Source organism: Pleurodeles waltl, chromosome 10, assembly GCF_031143425.1.
Source record: "Pleurodeles waltl isolate 20211129_DDA chromosome 10, aPleWal1.hap1.20221129, whole genome shotgun sequence".
NCBI classification, from domain to species: Eukaryota; Metazoa; Chordata; class Amphibia; order Caudata; family Salamandridae; genus Pleurodeles; species Pleurodeles waltl.
In genome coordinates, this window is record NC_090449.1 from 952,369,574 (window position 1) to 952,392,338 (window position 22,765).

Consider the following 22,765-nt stretch of genomic DNA (forward strand, 5'->3'; position numbering starts at 1 on the left):
CCGCGGGCCCTGTTCAGCGGTGCCTATCTCCACGGCGGGGCCCTGTTCAGCGGTACTCTTCTGCACCGTGGGCCTTGTTCAGCGGTGCCTATCTCCACGGCGGGGCCCTGTTCAGCGGTACTCTTCTGCACCGCGGGCCCTGTTCAGTGGTGCCTATCTCCACGGCGGGGCCCTGTTCAGCGGTACTCTTCTGCACCGCGGGCCCTGTTCAGCGGTGCCTATCTCCACGGCGGGGCCCTGTTCAGCGGTACTCTTCTGCACTGCGGGCCCTGTTCAGCGGTGCCTATCTCCACGGCGGGGCCCTGTTCAGCGGTACTCTTCTGCACCGCGGGCCCTGTTCAGCGGTGCCTATCTCCACGGCGGGGCCCTGTTCAGCGGTACTCTTCTGCACCGCGGGCCCTGTTCAGCGGTGCCTATCTCCACGGCGGGGCCCTGTTCAGCGGTGCTCTTCTGCACCGCGGGCCCTGTTCAGCGGTGCTCTTCTCCACGGCGGGCCCTGTTCAGCGGTGCTCTTCTCCACCGCGGGCCCTGTTCAGCAGTGCTCTTCTCCACGGCGGGGCCCTGTTCAGCGGTGCTCATCCAGCAGGTCAAGGGAGCCAGACCTGGCCTCGACTCCCTGCTCAGTCGCCCTCGGACCGTGACGTTTCTGGACCCTTCGGGGACGGACTCCTGGCCTCCTTAGTGTCCTCCTTCCCAGCTGGGATGTGGCATGTGGGGTCCACCTTCTCCGCGCTCCTGCTGCCCTTCCGCTCCTTTGATGGGGCTCTCGGGCCCTTGCCTCCCCCAGATGGTGTGGGTGGTGAAGTGGCCGCACATTGCTCCTTGGGGGCAGCCCTGTCGGTCCTCGCACGGCGGTCCTTGGTTTTGCGGGTCCTCTTGCCGGGGGGGGGGCTGGACGTGTCCTTGCTGCTGATCGATGTGTCACTGCTGGCAAAGGGTGGGCTCCAGAACCCAGGCACAACAGTGACACCCGAAGCTGGGCTGGTGGTGGCTGCGGTGCTCTTGGGACTCTTTGAAGATGGATGGGGGAGGTCATCGGGGGGAAAGAGGTTAAGGTTAGCCAGGAAAAGTTTTTTAGGGCCAAGGTAAAGGGTAGGAGAAGTGGAGGTAGAGGAGGTGGTTGTAGGAGAGTCAGGTGTGCTGTCATTGGGTGAAGGTGCTGGTGCTGTAGGCTGTTGTGAGGTGGATGGCTGTTGGGTGGGTGGCTGCCTGCGTTTGTGTGTCTTGGAAGAGGGGGTGACAGACACAGTGGGAGAGGACACAGGGGACGTGTACATGGCAGTGGGGGTGGTGACTGCACGAGTGTGGACTGTACTGGAGGGTGAGGTGGTGATGGAAGCACTGGCTGATGTTGGGGTGCATGCAGGTGTGAGTGTAGACGTCACAGGGAGGGAGGAGGGAGACGAGGAGGAGGGGGACACAGGGGTGGCAGTGGCTGTTGGCATGTCTGCATCTGGGTGTTGCTCGGGTGAGTGTTTGCGGGATCTGTGGTGCTTGTGTTTGGATGAGCTGCTCTTGGGTGTTGAGGTGTGTGCAGGCTGGTCTGATGGTGTGGATGGGATAGGCTGAGGAACAGGAGACAGAGACAGGCTGGAGGCAGTCAGAAGAGGGAGGCTGGAAACAGGGACAATGGCTGCCGTCAGTGCTGAGGCCAGAGCAGTGAACGCTCGTTGATGGGCAGCCTGACCCGAATGAATGCCCTCCAGGTACGCATTGCTCTGTTGCACCTCCCTTTGCACACCCTGGATGGCATTCAGAAGGGTCGTCTGCCCAACAATGAGCGTCCTTACCAGGTCAATGAGCTCCGCACTGAGGGCAGCAGGGGCAACAGGGGCAGGGGCTGAGGTGCCTGGGGCGAAGGAGACGCGCGCCTTCCTGGGCGAACCGGCACGGAGCGAAGACTGAGGGGCTGCTGGGAGGGCGGGGCTGGTGCGCTGGGTGGCGGCTGTACCTGTAGAGGCGGGGGGCACGGATGTTGCCGCCACACCTAGGGAGCTCCCATCCGAGGACGTGTCGCTTTCGCTGCTCTCACCAGCGGTCCCCGTCGTGGTGCTCCCCTCGCCCTCCGGATCACTGGTGCCCTCGGTGTCTGTTCCTGGGCCCACCGGGGCCTTGTGTCCTGCAGCTCCCTCGTGCTCCGATGCCATATCTCCTCCGCCTGATGATGCTAATGCACACATGCACAAGAAGATGAAGAGAAAGGGTGGGGGGAGAAAAAAGAAGACCAGGTTGAGTGCATGCAATGTCAACACCGTTGGCGGAGAGGACAGACACAGGTGCCTAATGCACTAAGCCGCGCATTCGGGGTACACTACTCAGTACTACTGACTAAGACAACAGGCCAAGAGACGTCAAACGCGCACATGGGAGATGCTGGACCTTCAATGGCTGTACTTGTCACCCTACAGAGGTGGGGGCCGGGGGCACAGGGCCATGCCTAAGGGAGAGGACTACACTACAGAAAGCGCCCTGGCCTAATGTCACCCACAGCCCTCCTCCCCCACCCAGACGCCTCCACTGCGCAGAAAGATAGGAGAATGTGCTGATACTCACCCCCTTGTGTCTGCTGTGATGTCTTAAAGCGCCCATCCAATTCAGGGTAGGCCACCACCAGGATCCGGGACATCAGGGGGGTCATGGTGCGACTGGCACCCCTCCTAGGTTGGGAGGCCATCCCCAGCAGTGTTTCTGCGGTCTTCCTTGTTCCGCGGCGGATGTCCTCCCACCTCTTGCGGCAGTGGGTGCCCCGTCTGTTGTGGACCCCCAAGGTCCGGACTTCCTTGGCGATGGCACGCCAAATCTCGATCTTCTGATGGGCGCTGACCTATTAGACATGTACAGGGTGGAAAGGAGGAAATCATCAATGGCCTGCATGTTAGATGTAATTGGCCCCCCCCCCCCACTTTGCCATATGGCACATGCTCTCATCTGTCGGGCGTTGCACTCCTCATTCGCCCCCCACCCCACCAACTTACATCCACCCCAATCCACACAGGCATAGCCCATTCCATTAGCACCCGGGGTACTCACTTGTTGGTCTGGAGGACCGTAGAGTAGCGCATACTGGGGGAGGACCCCATCCACGAGCTTGTCCAATTCTTCAGACGTGAAGGCAGGGGCCCTTTCCCCAGTCACAGCAGCCATTGTATCTTCCAGACCGAGGTCACAGCAGCACTTGCAGTATAGGTCCTCTCCTGTGGATGATCAGGTCTCGAGTGATTAAGCAGATAGAAAATGGCGGTCACGTCCGCGGCGGTGCGTACCGCGGCGGTGCGTACCGCGACCGCCGGCGCACTTCGTTATTGGCTCCTGAAACCCATAGGCTTCAATGTTAACCAATGCGGCTTTGCGCCGCGGTCTTCGACCGCCTACCGCCACGGTGTGCCCCGCCAGCGCAGTGACCTCACATCCCATTGTCCCACTTCACAGGTCAGGCAGCCGCCATTTCAAGGGCCCACATGGCTTAATTTTGACTGCGACACACAGGCCTAGGCCTTGCATTGCCACACATACACGCTTTTCAACCCATTGCCATTCTTTAACTGTGCAAGCTGTCTGTACGTACCTGTGGTTTGGCTGACTCTGTGCTCCATGTTGTCCTTCCTAGGCACCGTCCGCTGGGACTTGGGATGAGAAGGAGGAATTCTCGCGTGTACCGACCGCTGGTGGACCTGTCGACAATGGAAGAACGCCATATAATCCTTCGATACCGACTTGACCGTGCCACTATCCATGAACTGAGTGCCCAGCTGGAGCCAGCCCTGATGTCTCCCATCCGCCAACCCACAGGGATTCCCCCTCTGGTGCAGGTTTTGTCAGTCCTCCATTTTTTGGCCAGTGGGTCATTCCAGACCACAGTGGCCATGTCATCTGGAATGTCTCAGCCTATGTTTTCAAAGATTTTGAGCAGAGTGTTGTCTGCCCTGATGAAACTCATGCGGAGCTACATCATTTTCCCCGAGGAGGGTGACTTGCCCACAGTGAAGGGTGATTTCTATGCCCTTGGACATATCCCCAACATCATTGGTGCCATTGATGGGACCCATGTGGCTTTGGTACCCCCAAAAGACGATGAGCAGGTGTACCGAAACAGAAAGAATTATCATTCGATGAATGTCCAGGTGGTCTGTTTGGCTGACCAGTACATCTCCCATGTAAATGCCAAGTTCCCAGGGTCAGTGCATGACGCGTATGTGATGCGAAATAGCAGCATCCCCTATGTGATGGAGCAGCTACAGAGACAACGTGTGTGGCTAATAGGTGACTCTGGTTACCCCAACCTGCCGTGGCTACTGACCCCAGTAAGGAATCCCCGGACAAGGGCAGAGGAACGCTACAATGAGGCCCATGGGCATACAAGGAGGGTGATTGAGCGAACCTTTGGCCTCCTGAAGGCCAGGTTTAGGTGCCTGCATATGACTGGTGGATCCCTAATGTACTCACCAAAGAAGGTGTGCCATATCATCGTGGCGTGCTGTATGCTTCACAACCTGGCTTTGCGACGCCAGGTGCCTTTCCTGCAGGAGGATGGTCCAGATGGTGGTGTTGTAGAAGCCGTGGAGCCTGTGGAGAGTGAAGAGGAGGAAGACTCTGAGGACGACACAGACAATAGGGACAGAGTGATACAACAGTATTTCCAGTAACACCCAGGTAAGAATCACCCACGCCATTTCACAATTGCTTCTAGCCTCCTGCATCTGTACTTTCTGTAGTTCCCCACAGATGTTTTTTATTAATTTATGCCTTTCCCTTCCCTTCTCAGTGCTGTCTGACTCAGTACCTGACTTCTGCTTGGTTCGCCCATGAAATACAGCGTATTGACATTGGTATGTTGTCATGACTAATTGACAGAACAGAAATTGAACAGTAATATGTTATCCCTTTGTTAATAATACAGCATGACTCAAAACAGGTTTGTGTGCAAAATGTGATTTATTTACAGTGCTAGATACCGGTACATGTGATTCTAAGGGTGATGGGTGGGGGTGGAGGAGTATCCATGGCAGAGTCCAGTTCTCAGTCTCACAGGTGCATTGTTCTTTTGCCTGTGGAAGGATGGAGCATAGGCAGTTCATGGTTGGACAGGGTGGCAATGTGGGACAGTGGGAAGACTTGAGGGGGTATGTCCTGCTGGCGGGGGTCTTGACATCCTACTCTGTCTTTTTCTTTGGTCTCAGGCTCCTCTTACGGGGTGGTTGTTCTTCAGCAGGAGGTGGGGTTCTGGGGGGCTGTCGTGGTGTTGGGACCTCCTGTCCACTAGTGCCGGCGGAGGTGGTAGGCTGTTCCTGGTCCGGCCTAGTGACAGGGGCCCTGTGTGGTGCACCATGGTCCCGCAACGCGTCCTCTATCCTGTGGAGGGCCAGGACGATGGTCCCCATTGCGGTCCCGATGATTCTCAGCTCCTCCCTGAACCCCATGTAGCGTTCCTCCTGCTGTGCCTGGATCTCGGTGAACCTGGCCAGTACCGTCGCCATCGTTTCTTGGGAGTGGTGGTAGGCCCCCATGAGGGTGGTGAGGGCCTCTTGGAGAGTGGGTTCCCTGGGCCTCTCCTTCCCCCCCTGTCGCACAGCAGCCCTCCGAGCTGCCCGGTTTCCCCCGGCCTCTGTCCCCTGGCCGGTGTGCCCGCTCCCACTGCCCCCAGGTCCCTGTTGTTGTTGGGCTGTCGGGTTAGCCTGGGTGCCCTGTAGTGGCAGACACACCGCTGATTGAGCTGTCCTAGAGACAGAGGCATGGGCCCGCTGGGTGGGAGCTGTGCTGGTGTCGGCAGAGGGGGTCGGGTCTGGTGTGGCCTGTGTCTGGGTGAGGGGAACCGACTGCCCAGAGGTCCCCGATGGTCCGGGCTGGTCATCAGGTTCACTGTCGACAGAGCTGCTATCCTCAGTGTGGGCCTGTTCCGGGGGTGGGATGGACACTTCTGGACCCTCCTGGCTGGTGTGTTGTCGTTCGGGTCCTGCATGGGGTAAGAGAGTTTGGTTATTGTTTCTGTGTGTGCAATAGCATGCGTGTTGTGGGTGCCCTTGTCCCCCAGTGCAGGCATTCCCTGGAGGGAGGTGTTGTGAGGGTATTTAGTGGGGGGGAGGGGTTAGTGCAGTGGTCATGCTTAGGTGATGGGTGCCCATGGTTTGTGTTGGCATGCAGGAGTTGGTGTTGGGATGGGTGGGTTGTGCTGGTGAGACATTGTCAGGAAGGATGTGTGCTGGGGGGTTGGGGGTGAGGGTGGGGGTGTGGGTTGGCATGCTGGTGGGGTGTGGGGGATATAGTAGTTGAGATGGGACTTACCAGAGTCCATTCCTCCGGCTACTCCTGCGAGGCCCTGAGGATGCAGGATGGTCAAGACCTCTTGCTCCCACGATGTAAATTCGGGAGGGGTGGGTGGGGGTCCGCCGCCAGTCTTCTGGACCGCGATGTTGTGCCTGGAGACCATCGACCGGACCTTCCCCCGTAGGTCGTTCCATCTTTTGCGGATGTCCTCCCTATTCCTGGGATGCTGTCCCACCGCGTTGACCCTGTCCACGATCCGCTGCCATAGCTCCGCCTTCCTGGCTATACTGGTGTGCTGCACCTGCGAGCCGAAGAGCTGGGGTTCCACTCTTAGGATTTCCTCCACCATGACCCGGAGTTCTTGGTCCGAAAATCGTGGATGCCTTTGGGGTGCCATGGGGTGGTGTGGGTGAGGTGTGGGGTGGTGTATGTGATGAGGAGTGTGTTGGTGAGTGGTGCTTTGTGCTACTATGTGGTGTGTGTGATGGTGTAGTGTGCCTCAGTGTGTCTTGCTTTGGATTGTCTGCTGTGTCTCTCTCTCCTTCTCTCAGTAATTGGGGTCGCAGGGGTTTGTGGGTGATGTGGCTGTGTGTTTTATAGTTGGTTGATTGTGTGGGAGTGGTGTGTGTATGTGTATCAGGTGTGTGTTTTTCAAATTGTCCAATGTGGCTGTGTTTTGGTGATGTGTGTGTATTCTGACCGCGGCGGTGTGTAGCGCCAATGGAATACCGCGTTTGAATGACCGCCGTGTGGATTCGTGGGTCGTAATGGCATGGGCGTATTTCTGTTGGCGTGACGGTGGAGGTTTGGTCATCTCCAGTTTATCGCTGCCCGCCGATGTGGCGGGCTGCAGTGGAGGACGGATTTTTGGAGGTTTGGCCGTTGTGGGTCAGAATGACCGTGGCGGTTGACCGCGGCCGCGGCGGTGTTATGGCGGTCTTCTGACCGGCGGTAAGGGCATTTTACCGCCGAGGTCAGAATCACCCCCTAAACCTGCTGGGTGCATCTGGATGCATGGCCTTAGAGGTTGGCACAATCAGTGCTGCTGCCCTCAGGGGCCTACCGATAGTACCCCATTCCCTGGGTACCTAAATACCTTTTACTAGATACTTATAGGTGTCCCTAATTACCTCTCCAATGTTTTAGGGAAAGAACACTGGCGCTGGGAACCTGGTTAGCCGCATCCATGTGCACTCCAGTCCAAGTTGCATTCAGAAACCAGGAAAAAAGTAGGGGGGTACTGCAACAAGGTACCAGTTTCCCACACAGCTGAATTGAAAGATGAACAAATTCATCAATAATGCACCAGTATACTCTAATTTCTAAATTGTACTCCACCACTGGTACTTGGATGTGGGAGTAGACCATTCCCTCATTACAACCCTGGTGGTAAATCCCGCTTTCCGCCGTGCTGAAGACCGCCAACATACCGTTGAGGTGGCGGAAATCTGCTACAGGTATTACAACCCACAGCTCGGAATCCGCCACAATACGGACACCCACACAAGTCCGCCACACCAAAGGTCAGTGATAAACTGGCAATACCAAAACCTACACCGTCACGGCAACAAAAATACGCCCACACTATCACGACCCACAAATCAACGTGACGGTCCTTCAACCGCGGTAATCCATTGGCGGTACACACCGCCGCGCTCAAAATACACACACATTTACAATACACAACACCACACCCACAACACTATAAAACACACACCCACATTACCCACAAACACTTACAACCAAACATCTCGAAGAAGGCCAGAGAGAGAGATTAGCTAACACAACACCAGCATCCACAGACACACAACACCATCACTTATACAACATCCACGCACCTCAAACAACACACACCAACACATCCCTCTACACATCACAACAGACAGCACCTCACACGTCATCCACACCAGATCATGGCACCTCAAAGACACCCCAGGTTTTCAGAGGAGGAGCTCAGGGTCGTGGTGGAGGAAATCATTTGAGTAGATCCACAGCTATTCGAATCACAGGTGCAGCAGACATCCATTGCAAGGAAGATGTAGAAATGGCGGAGAATCGTCAACAAGGTCAACGCAGTAGGACAGCATCCAAGAACATGGGATGACATCAAGAAGAGGTGGAACGACCTATGGGGAAGGTACGTTCCGTGGTATCAAGAAACCAGATTGCTGTACAGAGGACTGGTGGTGGACCCCCACCTCCTCCCCCACAACTAACAACATGGGAGGAGCAAGTCTTGGCAATAATGCATCCTGAGGGCTTCACAGGAGTAGCAGGAGGGCTGGACTCTGGTAAGTCATATCTTAACTACTTCATCCCCCCAACCCCACCTGCATGCCATCACATACTCCCACTCTTACCCTCACCCATCACACCATCATCTCCATATGTCCCACTATCACAATACACACATCTCAATACCAAGGCCCTGCATGCAACACCTGTGCATGGACCACCGTCACCAAAGCATGTCCAGTACAGAAACCCACACAGACCCCAAACCAACTATCACAAAAGGGCTAACACAATGACGCAAGCACAGGAGTAGAGGGTACCTCACCCAATGAACAAGATGGCACACACAGATACTAAAACTATGCATTTACACCCCAACAGGACCCATACCCAATGTCACCGGACAGGAGGTGCCAGACATATCCAGTCCCCCCACAGAAAAGACCCACAGTGATGACAGCAGCTCTGCACGCCTGGATCAAGATGACCAGCCCGGCCCATCAGGGACCTCGGGACAGTCGATTCCCCTGACACAGTCCCAAACCACCACAGAGCCTCCCCGCTCAGGAAACACCGCCAGAGCACCCATCCAGCGGGCCTATCCCTCTGTCCCCAGGACACATCAATCAGCAGTGTGTCCACCACTACAGGGTCCCCAGGCAAACCCACTAACCCAAGACAATCTGGGACCTTGGGTCAGTGGCAGTGGGCACACGGTTTAGGGGACAGAGGCAAAGGATAACAGGGAAGCTGGGAGGATTGCTGTGCGACAGGAGGAGGACAGGCCCAGGGAACCGACACTCCATGAGGCACTCTCTGACATCATCGGAGCTTACCACCATTCCCAGGAGACCATGGGCACGGTACTGGCCAAGTTTCAGGAGACCCAGCAGCTGCAGGAGGAACACTACCTGGGGATCAGGGAGGACTTGACGTCCATTAACACCACCCTGGTCCTATTGCAGGGGGGCTGGCAAACCTTGTCAACACCATGAGGGACACAGTGGGACACAAACGGGCCCCTGACACTAGCCTGGACGATGAAAAGCCCTCCACCTCCGCCGGCGCTAGTGGACAGGAGGCACCGCCACAGGACTAACAGGCCACCAGCACCCTGCAGAAGGAGAACCAGCCCGCAAACGGTCCCTGAGATCCAGGAACAAGACAGAGAACATTGCCAAGACCCCCGCCAGGAAATAAGACCCTCCTGAATGTCACCCTTCTGTCCCACTTTGTCACCCTGTCCACCATAAACTGCCATAGCTCCACTTCCTATGCCCCATTGGACAATGCACCTGTTAGACCAAGAGACTGGACTCTGCCATGGACATTCCTCCACCATCACCCCAGCCCATTTCACACCCCCCTCCACTTATTTGCACAGAAATAAACACCCTTGAATCACAAATCAATCTGGAGTCAGTCTGTGCTTTCACAAATGTGTAATTGCAAAATCTCTGGAATATAGCAATGGCATGTACTTGTTCACATACCAATGTTACACAGCTGTAGTCCAGGAGTAAACATAGCGGAGGGCACAAATTGGGACCCAGATCTGTGAAATGGAAAGCCAAAGTGGCAAGTCAGGGTCCATACAGGCAGGTAAAAAGGCAGACTTATGCTAGGTCATACAATAGTATGTCATGTAGGAAGCAGTTCCATCTTCTTACCTGTGTCTCAATGGAAGTATTGCATGATGATGTTGTTTTGGTTGTCTACATCTTCTTCTTCTGCCTATTCTTCTTCACTGTCCACAGGCTCCACAGCTGCCACAAGACCAGCATCAGGCCCATCCTCCTGCAGAAAAGGCACCTGCCGTCGCAAAGCCAGGTTGTGCAACATACAGCAGGCCACAATGATCTGGCACACCTTCTTCGGTGAGTAGTATAGGGAGCCACCTGCCAGATGAAGGCACCGGAATCTGGCCTTCAGGACTCCGAAGTTGCACTCTATTATCCTCCTAGTTGCCCATGTGCCTCATTGAAGCGTTCCACTGCCCTCACTGGGGTCAGTAGCCATGACAGGTTGGGGTAACCAGAGTCACCTGCAAATGTCGAGGGACAACTGTTAGACATACACCAACCCTTAAGGACAACCCCATACCCAGACACCTATGTCAACTGTATTGGGACCTTGGGCTCACCTATTAGCCACACACGGTGCCTCTGGAGTTGCCCCATCACATAAGGGATGCTGCTATTCCTCAAAATGTAAGCATCATGCACTGAGCAAGGATACTTGGCATTCACATGGGAGATGTACTGGTCTGCCAAACACACCATCTGCACATTCATTGAATGGTAGCTTTTCTGGTTTCTGTACATCTGTTCATTCCTGTGGGGAGGGACAAATGCCACATGTGTACCATCAATGGCACCAATGATGTTGGGGATATGTCCCAGGGCATAGAAGTCACCTTTCACTGTTGGTAAATCCTCCACTTGTGGGAAAACGATGTAGCTGCGCATGTGTTTCAGCAGCGCAAACAACACTCTGGACAACATGTTAGAGAAACATTGGCTGTGACATCCCTGATGCTATGGCCACTGTTGTTTGAAAAGACCCACTGGCCAGAAATGGAGTACAGACAGAACCTGCACTAGAGGGGGGATTCCTGTGGGTTGGCAGATAGCTGACATCTAGTCTGGCTTCAACTGGGCACACAGTTCCAGGATTGTCGCATGATGCAGTCTGTAAGTGATAATGATGTGTCTCTCTTCCATTATCGACAGGTCTACCTAGGGTCTGTACACCGGAGGCTGCCGCCATCTCATCACCTGTCCCAGCAGACGTGCCCTATGGAGGAGAACAGTGAGCAGAGGGTCATCCAACACTTAGGTATCACAATGTGTTATTTGCTATAAGGTTGGAAATTTGCAATGTGCCTTTATCTGTCCCTATTCCAGGCCTAAATAGGTGTGACACAATTTTTTTCCCTGCCATGTAGCCCCCTGAAATGGCGGCTGTCTGACCTGTAAGGTGGGACAAGGGAAAATGAGGTTATTGCGCTGACGTTGCGGTAGGCAGTCGAAGACCGTGGCGCAATTCAGCATTGGTTAACATTGGGCCCTATGGGTCCCAGGAGCCAATGACGATGTACGCCAGTGGTGACAGGTACCCACCGCCATGGACGTGGCCGCCATTTTCTAACTGTTCCCTCACTTGATATCTGACCTTCAACAGGAGAGGACCTACACTGCAAGTGCTGCTGTGACTTGGGTCTGGAAGTGACGATGGCTACAGTGTCTGGGGAAAGGGCCCCTGCCTTCACTTCGGAGGAGTTGGAGAAACTGGTGGCTGGGGTCCTCCCCCAGTACACGCAACTGTACAGTCCTCCAGACACACAGGTGAGTACACTGTGAGCATGTTGGATGGCACATGATTGTATGGAGTGTTGTGGATGGAAGAGGGTGGGGAGGGGGACAGGCCAGCATGTCAGGATAGTGTGTGTGTATGCATGTCTGGCCCAGGGTGGGAGGTGTTTGGCAATGCGTGAGATGAAATGTATGGGATAGTAACATCCATTCTAACTTCACTTTTCCTCTGGGTCAGCACCCACCAGAAGAAGGGTATTTGGCGTGCCGTCGCCAAGGATGCCCGGACCCTGGGGGTCTACCATAGACGGAGCACCCGCTGCCAGAAAAGATGGGAGGACCTGTGCCACTGGAGCAAGAAGATGGTGGAGGCCCAGCTGGGGATGGCCTCCCAACGTGGAAGGGGTGCCCATCGCACCATGACCCCCCTGATGTACCGGATCCTGGCGGTGGCCTATCCGGAGTTGGATGGGCTGAGGGCATCACAGCAGCCACAAGGGGGTGAGTACACTCTCATTCAGCTGACTTGGCTCGCTTTACGAGGTGTCTGGCTGGGGGAAGTGGGCTGTGGGTTCCCCTAGGCCAGGCAAACTTGGTAGGCTAGGTCCCTTGTTAGGCAGGCTCTGTGGTACCCCAACCCCATTACTGGTAATAGCCATCTACACCTAGTCAGGCTCCTGTCACTTCCAGGTGTGCAGCAATTGGGCTTAGGCATCGTCCCCCATGGGCATGTGAATTTCCTAAGAACTGTTAGTGCATAGGGCTGCTCCCTGTGTGTTGTGTCCGCCAACGGTAGTGGTGTTGCATGCACTGAACATGTTTCTTCTGTCTTTCCCCCCCTTTTTGTTTTGTCACCCTGTTCTTGCGTACATTAGCATCATCTGGTGAAGGAGCAGTGGCACCGGAGCAGGAGAACGCTGCATCCCACATTGCCCTAGAGGGTGAATCTACAGAGTCTGAAGCCACAAATGGGACGGAGAGGGAGGGGAGCTCCACGACGGGGACAGGAGCATACACCAGCGACAGTGACTCCTCCTCTAATGGGAGTTCCCTTGCGGTGGCGGACACCTCTGTGCCCACCGCATCAGCAGGTACAGCCGCCAACCCCCCTACCAGCACTGCCCTCCCAGCAGCCCCTCAGCGTGTGTCCCGTGCCCGCTCACCCAGGAGGTTGGGCATCTCCTTCGCCCCAGGCACCTCAGCCCCTGCCCCAGTCAGCCCTGCTGCCCTCAGTGAGGAGGCTATTGACCTCCTAAGATCCCTCACTGTTGGGCAATCTACCATTTTGAATGCCATCCAGCGTGTTGAGAGGCATTTGCAACAAACAAATGCATACCTGGAGGGCATTCATTCTGGGCAGGTGGGCCAACAGAGAGCATTTCAGGCTCTGGCCTCAGCACTGATGGCAGCCATTGTCCCTGTGTCCAGCCTCCCCCTCCAACTTCCTCTACCCAGACCCAATCCCCTGTACCTCAGCCTATCCCAAGCACACCATCAGACCAGCATGCACACTCATCAACACACAAGAGTGGACATGGCAAACATAAGCACCACACATCCCACAGGCAGTCACACAAGCACCATCCCCATGCAGACACACCACTGCCTCCACTGTGTCCCCCTCCTCCACGTCCTCCTCCTCCCTCCCTCTCTCGTCTCCACTCACATCTGCATGCACTACATCCTCAGCCACTACCTCCATCACCAGCACGCCCATCACCACACACCGCTCATGTGCAATCACCCCCCCACTACCATTCACACATCCCCTGTGTCCTCTCCCAGTGCATCTGTGAGCCCTCCTCCCAAAGTACAGAAACGCAGGCACACACCCACCCAACAGCCATCCACCTCACAACAGCCTCCGGCCCATGCACCTTCACCCGAATTCAGCAAATGTACACCTCCTACAACCACTACCTCTTCCTCCACTCCCAAACTTGTCTAACTTTGACCTCTTCCCTTCACCTCCCCCACCGGCCTTCCCCTAGGGCCAGGCTTTCCAGGTCCCAGCCCAGCACCCCAGCCACCAAATCCCCCAAATCCCCAGGCACAGTGGTGCCAGCAACTGCGGTCTCATCGAGTGCGCCGCCCATCAGGGCTGCCAGTGTGCCACCTAGCGAGGCCAAGGACATTCCGCCACCTGCCAAGGTGAAGAAGGTGCCCACATCCCCGGGGGGAGAAGCCGCACCTACCAGCCACCAAGGGCACCTCCAAACCAAAAGGGGACAGTGGCAAGACACCTGCGGCAACATCAAAGGTGGGGAAGGGACACAAGTCGAAGAGCAGGTCAGGACAGGACACGGTGGCTCCGACTGAGGGACTGGAGTCACCCCTTCTGTCAACCAGTACACCAACCTGTACGGTGGTGGACACCGCCACCTGCGCCGCCACCTGCACTGCCATCTGCACCGCCACCTGCACGTCTGCTGCCTCAGCAACAGTCCCCAGCTTCATCCTCAGTGGGCAGCCATCTGAGGCTGTAGGAGATGTCCTGCTGTGTCCCTCAACAGGTGCAGAGACATGCACCACCGCCAGCTGCTCCGCCACAGACATCGACGCAAACACCGCCACCAGCCCCGTGACATGCTCAGACAGTGCCAACATATCTGACATGGCTACCATCCCCAGTGGGCAGCTGTCCCAGGCTGGACAAGACTTCCTGGACCCTGCCCAGCTTTCATGAGGCATGACTCTCATCACTGTTTGCACCTGCAGGTGGCAGGCGAAGCAGCAGCAGGGTGGGGTATGTCTCTGCCTCCATGGCGTATCATGCTACCTGTCCCTAGGCAATCTCGTGGCACGCACACCCATGTGAGGTAATGGGACCAGCCACACTGCATGTGAAGCACTCTGGGCACCAAGCCCCATCCAGAACCAGTGGAGAGATACATCCACTACCTCAGTCCTTGGCAGGATGAAGCACTCTGGGCACCAAGCCCCTTCCAGAACCAGTGGAGTGATACATCCACTACCTCAGTCCTTGGCAGGATGAAGCACTCTGGACACCAAGCCCCCTCCAGAACCAGTGGAGATTGACATCCACTACCTCAGTCCTTGGCAGGATGAAGCAATCTGGGCACCAAGCCCCCTCCAGAACCAGTGGAGATTGACATCCACTACCTCAGTCCTTGGCAGGATGAAGCACTCTGGGCACTAGGCCCCCTCCAGAACCAGTGGAGAGATACATCCACTACCTCAGTCCTTGGCAGGATGAAGCACTCTGGGCACAAAGCCCCCTCCACAACCAGTGGGGACTGTTATCCACTTGAGAGCCTGTGGCTTTGCACTCCCCAGGATAAAGCAGTGGGCAAACCACCCACTGGAAAGACTTGAGAGACTGTGGCTTTGCACTCCCCAGGATAAAGCAGTGGGCAAACCACCCACTGGAAAGACTTGAGAGACTGTGGCTTTGCACTCCCCAGGATACAGCAATGGGCATGGAGCCCCCTCGTGCAGCAGTGGCGTTGTGCGTTCATCCAGCTGAGGTGCCCCTCCTCCCTCTCCCCCTTTGGTGCCTGTTTAATTTTGATCTGATGCCCCTGCAGTGTTCTCTCTGTTTCGAGTCAGGTATCTTGTGTGGGCTTCGCCCATTCATTTTGGGACCACTGGTCCACGGACAATGATTGGAACACTATCCGAACTTGTGTAGTTGGTGTACATATTTGTATATACTTTTTTCAGAAATTGCACTATCTGATTTTTCTTGATTACACACGTTACATCATGTAATTTTGTCCTTGCGTTCTTCCAGGGGGTGAGAGGGTGAATATGTAATGTTGCTGCATGTATTTGTGTGTATGGTGTTGTGAGTGAGGGTGGGGGTGGGGGTATTGCGTGTTGCGTGTGTGTGTCACTCTCTTTTCCCCCCTGCCTCCCCTCTGTTGTAGGTGCAGTACTCACCCTAGTCATCAACTGTGTCTGTCCTGCTCCTGATACAGAAGGAGGAAGACCAGCATGGGCAGGACGTGCAGTTTGGGCTCCATGGCGTCCTGGTTCCTCGTTGAGTGTCCAGAGGTGAGTGGTTTCCCTTCTGTGTACTGTTTCCACTGTGCTTTTGATAGCGTTGAATCCGCCCCGGAAAAGATGGCGGATAGGCGTGTTGTAATACAGTGGGTGGAACCTTGTGTTCCGCCTGTCTGTTGGCGGTTATCGCTGCGGTGTTTGTTTCTACCACCGTGGCGGTCGGAGTGTTACAGTGGCTGTCTATGTTGGCGGTTTCCGCCATGGTCGTGATTCCATTTATTTTTCCGCCGGCCCCTTGTAACGTATGCTCAGACCAGGTCTTAAACCAGGACACATGAATGAAGCTTTAACAAACCTTAAAGTGGCCGTTGGGAAGTTTCCACACCTCCCCATCAGACCACCCCCACCTTGCATCCATGATGCCTGGGCAAGGCTTGATGTAGCATCAGGGGTGTCAAAGTGGTGGATTGCATACAAAGCCCCCCATATTGACAAAGATAGAGGGAATCTAGACTTGTTGGGCCACGTGAGCCCAGCAGGCCACCATCCTTGTGATTGTAGCCATTCACAATGGCTCGCAAATTGCGACCTGCCGCATGAATATTAATAAAGTAGGTCGATTTGCAAGCCCTTGTGAATCACAGTATTCTCCTGGAGTTTCATACATTCCAATAGCGATTACTTAATTGCGATTCGCTAAAAATCGCAATGAGGTAATCGCTATTGTGAAAAATTATACATCTGGCCTGTAATGCCTTATTCTCCTCATTTTTAGGCAGCCAATATGACACCAGCAGAACAACATGCATTGCACAAAAGGGCAGACACATACATGCACATTTGTGATGTGAATGCCAGTTACCAGTGGATGGAGAGGAGGTTCTGGAAGGAAAAGGCCAAAGGGGCATGGCATGTTTTCACACATGGGGGACCTCCGCAGCAGCCACCAAAAAAGCAGGCTACATTAAGCAAAACATCAGGAGTCCAGGGGACCTCTGCGGGTCCGACACCCTCCACATCAGCTGCACTTGTCAAAAGCCAGGTACCTGTACAGCCACCTGCTGCAGCCATCAGACCTAACTCTGAAAGTGACATGAGAAGGGTCATTGCCGCCATGATGTCCAGATTGGAACATTTAAAGAAGGAGAGTGCTAAGAACCTCAAGTTGTTGAAGTACATAAAGAAGAAATTGAAGAAAATGTGAAGTGGCAGTGCCACAAACTCTCAGTTCCTTTACTCTGCCTTTTACAGTTGATAGTTTTTTTAGATTGGGTTTTAGATGGGTAGTGTTAGGTTAGTAAAATAGTTTAGGGTAGGCATAGGTTAGAGTAGGTATAGTTGGGGGTGGGTTGTAGTACAATTTTTTTAATTGGGGCGGTTGGGTGGGGTTCATGTTGGGGTATATGTGTATTAAAAACATCTAATAAAAAACACATGCTAAGTAAGTACATGTGGAGCCTTAGTTTATGTTGTCCTACTTGTATCTTGTCTCTTGGGGGGGTGGGTAGATAATGTTTAGAGTATAGTGTTACATGTGTAAGATTAGTTTATAATAGGTTAGATAGCTGTAGTTGTAAGTTAAGTTAGTTTAGGTTAGTTTAGTGTAGGGCAGTATTTTGGATAGGTTTAGGTATGTAGTTTTAAATATTTTTAAATAAATCCCATTTGTATAAGACTATTTTTTTTCCATGTTGATCAAGTTTCTGGGTGCTCTCATGTATGCACTGGGCAAGTTGGAGAAATGGCTTAGAGTATGCTTACTGTCTTGATTTCCATGGACTACCATGTGCATCCCCTATGACCAAGGAGCTGTCAGGTTGGGTGCTGAATGACATGAACTAATCCATACATTTTTCATCCACTGTTCCAGCCATTCACATTGTGTATGTATACGTTACTTTGGACAGGTAAGTATGGAACTTCATCTGTCATTGGTGGGGTCTTGCCGTATCGTTGTTGGCAAGTGTGGCACCTTTGACAGACAAATTTGGGACTGTATCCGGCAACACTGACAGGTGCTCGTCACTAATAAGGTTAGCCTCTTCTGTACCACACATATTAGTTGTACTGGTACTCTCATCTGCGTAAATTACCATTGACATGGTTCTGAGCCATACATGACGTATGTCAACTTCCAAGAATTTCTGTTCAATATATGTATTGAATACTCTGTAAGTTGGTTGTAGCCCACAACACCATCATTCACCTTTCTCATGTTAGGATCCTAGTATGTGGCTTTGTGTCTGACAGTAATGCACTCATGTAATAATATTCTCTACTCATTGACATGGATTCACACAATGCAATCATTTAGTTGAGTTGATGGATCACAGTAAATGTAGAAACGTTACATGTGAAAAAAGGTGCTTTATTTACAGGTGTAAGTGTTGTTTCAAATGCTATACAATGTCCAGTTCAAAGACCCCATGAGAGCACCTTTGCCATTTGTATTACAATCATATTCCAGGGGTGAGAGACATGTCATGAGACATGTTTAGGAGAAGTGTGCATTATGCATTAGTGAGGAGGTGTTAAACGTGCCAATAGGTAAGAATTGAGACAATGACAATACATAACAGACAAGTCAACAGTGGTTGAGTAAAGAGAGCACCTTTCATGCTGTCACAACACTGGCATAATCTTAAGCCCAGAACTCAGGAGATACTGTCCAAGTGGCACAGACTTGTGCTACTGGGTGGTTTTCCTTGTGAAAGTTGTTCCTTCCACATCTTCATCCTCTGATGTGTTTGGTGCCTCCTGGGCGGTGCTGTTGTTGAGTTTAAGGGGGCCACACACACATCATGGGATAGAGATGTGGAATCAAAAGTCCTGGCAGCTGCCATTTGTGGGAACACATAAGGCATCACTGCAGCCAGGAGGAACTGCTGATTTCTCAACACCGCAGCAACATCATGGTGGAAGGCAGCCATGTCTTCCCAGAGGGAGGCCAATTCCCACTGAATGGACTTGAGGGTATTCTGTAAAGCCCCCAGCCTGTTGTCTGTCATGCTGCTTCCACTTTGGGAGGACAATTGTTGAAGCCTCTGCCTCATGACAGCAGCTATGTCAGCCAGGGACTGCTGGAGCCCATGTAGCAGGGAAGTGGGTGCCTCTGATGGCAGATCAGTTGTCATTAATTGGACTGAAGTACCACTGCACTCCCTCTAGACTGCCTGCAGTTGTCTCCATTCCCACCTGCACCTGTTTTTTAATAATGTTTTTGTGCAGAAAGGTGTTCCTTCCTGCACAAAAACAATCTCCCCCTCAATGAAGCCATCTGCTGCATTGGCCCACATCAGCTAATTTAGCCCCGGCACATGGAGTAACCCAGGGCTGCCCCGTATTCTAGTGAATACTGGCCATCAGTGAGTTTTTAAAATGAAGGTGCACAAAGCAACCAACATTTGGGTAGTATGGCACACCATAATTTCCTATTACATCTGGACCTTTGTGATTTTATCCCACACCACCTACTTCCTTGCAGGCTCCTTGTCCCTGCCACTGACATCATGGTGGCATGTAATTAGCTTTCCTATTCATCATGGTGGACATCGCCACAGTCGTATAATGTGTGCTGTCACTCTTTTGGTGCAATGATGCATTGGCACCATGAATGATGGAACTAGTGCAGCATAGCACAGGTAGGTCCATCGCATATACTGCTTTTGTTAAATTCTCATCTGCCTGTAGCAGGCCCCACACATGTGCTAATTGGAAGGGACAGTGCAACCATTATGGATTGTCTGCCCCATTAGATTGTCCCTCCCTAAATTTGGAACATTTCCTTGCACACAAGATATCAGCAACAGGCACGTGTTGGTGTAAGGATGTTGAATGTGGATCAATGCATGCATTTTGTGACTTTGTAGATGTGGCACAAGGGGAATGTGCAGCTTGGTTCCACATGGGCTATTATTTGAATGATGATACAGTTGCCTTATGGGCTAGTGAAATTGTGCTGGTAATGCAACATTGATGCCATTTGAGCCAGTTCTCATGCATGTTGATTGTACCACTAAGCAGTAGACCAACCATTCACTCAAGACACTCTATCTTGTTGGATGGTGAGATTGCAGCTACTTGTACAGCTGCACACTTGATGTTCACAGACAGATGTGCTGTATGTGTTTAATTTTGTAGCCATTCCTAAATGGCGCATGGAGCTTTGTGTGAGTTGTTTTGGGCTCACCCTGTGTGGTTTGCGTTCCACAGGTTGCACACTTTAGGCCTGATTTTTTCTCAGGTGGCACAGCTCAGTGCATCAGCAAAATGTGTTGCACGATGCTGTACCAATTTAGAAATTCAGAGTTGTGCCATATGTACTGGAATACTGTACACCCCTGCAATTCCCCCTGCACCTGCACAGATTTGTTCTCCCTGCACCAATGCAGGCATTGTTGCAGCATGATGAAGTAGTGCCTGCCTTGAGGGGATAAATTGTTTATCTTCAGGGAGGTGTCAATTCCTGCCTATGTACAAGCTATTTTTGCTAAGGTGGCATTTCAATGTGTGCTGCAAGATGCAGCACACATGAGAAGTAAAATGAGATAAGGAAGAAGGGAACATTTTTTGCCTGTTACACCACCCTGACATCATCTCTGGGGTGGTATTGACTTCAGTCCCAGTCTCTGATGTGGGATCAGGGGATATGACAATATGAAATGGGTGTTGCTGTGGCACAGCCACACTAATTGCACGTCACTTTCAGGCAATGTGCTGCATATTTACATGGTGGAGTATAGCCATAGTGAGTGGCTTATGTCCACATTGTGTATATGTTGGAGTGCATTCCTTAACCAAAGCGTCAGTGTGACTTGGGTGGTGATGGAGCGTTTAGATTCAGGGCATAGGCATCCCGATGATAACCGTTAGCATGCATTGAGTGTATCCTACGTGCTTTTCCCTTCTGCCATTTGTGGAATTCCAGATATTGCCCCCTGCAACTTACCCTGCATTTGTGGTAGTACTTGGTAGTCTGCGCTGTCCTGTCCTGCGATTCCAGTGATCATCTCCTCCAGGATGACAGCTGCAACCATCTCCTCCAGCTCATCCAGGTCCTCCTGTGGTGCTGGACTTCCACCTCCAGTCTGCAATACTGCCTTTCGGTTCTTGGCTAGTTTCTCCTTAGTGCTGCGCTTGCGATCGAGCCAGCGCTTCTTGCAATAGGTGACAGTCCTCCTCACCTCTGTCACGCTGTTGACTTTGTCTATATTGCCTGCCATATTGCATCTCTCCTACCAACTGGCAATTTGGAGGCGACAAAGAGCTGATGTTGGTGTTCCGTCACCTCTCTGACCAGGATGTCATGCTCCTCCTCACTAAAGCAACACTTGTGCTTCCTCTTCTCCTTCTCCTGAGACTTTGCTGGACTTTCCTGGCTGGTACTTGGGTGATTGGGGTCTCCATGTGGTCTCTCCTAGCCATCTTGTCTTTCAATGTGTGTTTTTCTTGCTTGTGCGTTTTTTTTATGCTAATGGGGTAAAAATTGGCGCTGATCCATTTTGCTAAAAAATATGTGCCGCAAACCAGTCTAGCACCACTTTTGCAGCATTAGAGTAATTTTTCCTTATGGCATGTTGCAATGTTTAGCGTCATTTTTTTACACTTACCATTCCTTAGCGCCATCGGGCGGCATTTTTTTTATATGGGGCACCGATGGCGCTAGGGAATGACGGTAGCTCGCATTCAAAATTTTGATGCACAACTGCGCTAGGGCAGTTATGCATTATTTACCATAAATATGGGCCTTAGAATTTTGGGAAAGTTCCCAATATTTTCCAATGTTAGTGAGAAGTGAGCTATTCAAAGGCTACCTTCTTCTCTGTCATTTTGAAGTTGAAGGGTTTGCTCTGTCCCTGAGGTTTTAATGTTCATAAACTCTGAAAGGCATGTTCTTGTAAAATTATCAATTCACAAATATGAGTCTTCAGCTTATAAAATCTAGGAGCCCAGCTGCTCCCTTTATAGATGACTAGTAATAGAGAGGTTGTGAAGTTCTAAAATATTCGCCATTGCCAGAACCTCACTCACTTCCAAGTAAGATGTATAGAATCTTAAATGTTTGACCATGATATCATTACCACTTTCTAAGTACATTTTCTCATACGGACAGGAGCAAAGCACTTTTACCAAATAACCTAGCTGTGCCAAAGTGATATGCCCTGTCCCTCACCAGACCTAAAGTCCCTATTACAAAATCTCTCCAAGATTTTCCCAATTGTATTTCAGCTTTTAGTTTAGGGTGAGGTTAATATAATTGCGTTTGTAAGGTTTACCCTCCACTGGATGTAGAGACATGCAATATTATTGTGAGCAATTCGCTTCTCTTTCTGCTGTGGCCTCTCTGGTGAGACTCTGTATAATTGCTAATAGATCCACTATTTTCTATACGAGTTAGAATAATTTCAGAATCTGTTTCATAATTTCCACTGATATGCATGTTACGATATATGGAAGGAGGTGCCCAATGTCCCAACTGGATTTGTTTTAAGACATCACTCACCACAGCTATATGTGAACCTAAATTGTGCATTGTGTTGGAGTAGGTGCCATCTCTATTGTACGTCAATATCTCACAATTCGATCTCTCCTTCGTGAGCTTGCATGCAAATGTAACGCATCTATAGTAAGCATTTTACATGTCATGCAGAACGGAATCCATTCATGATTGGTTGGCCATTTTCCCTTTACAGTATGCACAGTTTGTTGATTAATATTTTGAGGTTGAGAACCATGCGCCACAAGTGCATGATAACCAATGTCTGCAACTCATGTTGCATCAGCTGCCTATACATTTATATTAACTTCTCAAGCATAGTACGTGTGACTTGTGGGTTATTTTGAGCAATTTCTGAATGTAAGGTGCATGCTGCTAACGCCCTCCAAGTCTGTCCTAGCAACATGGCTGGACCTATTCTGACATGATCTATAACTTGTGGTAAGTGCGCCTAAAGCCATGGAACAAGTCATTTTGTATGTTAATGGTATCT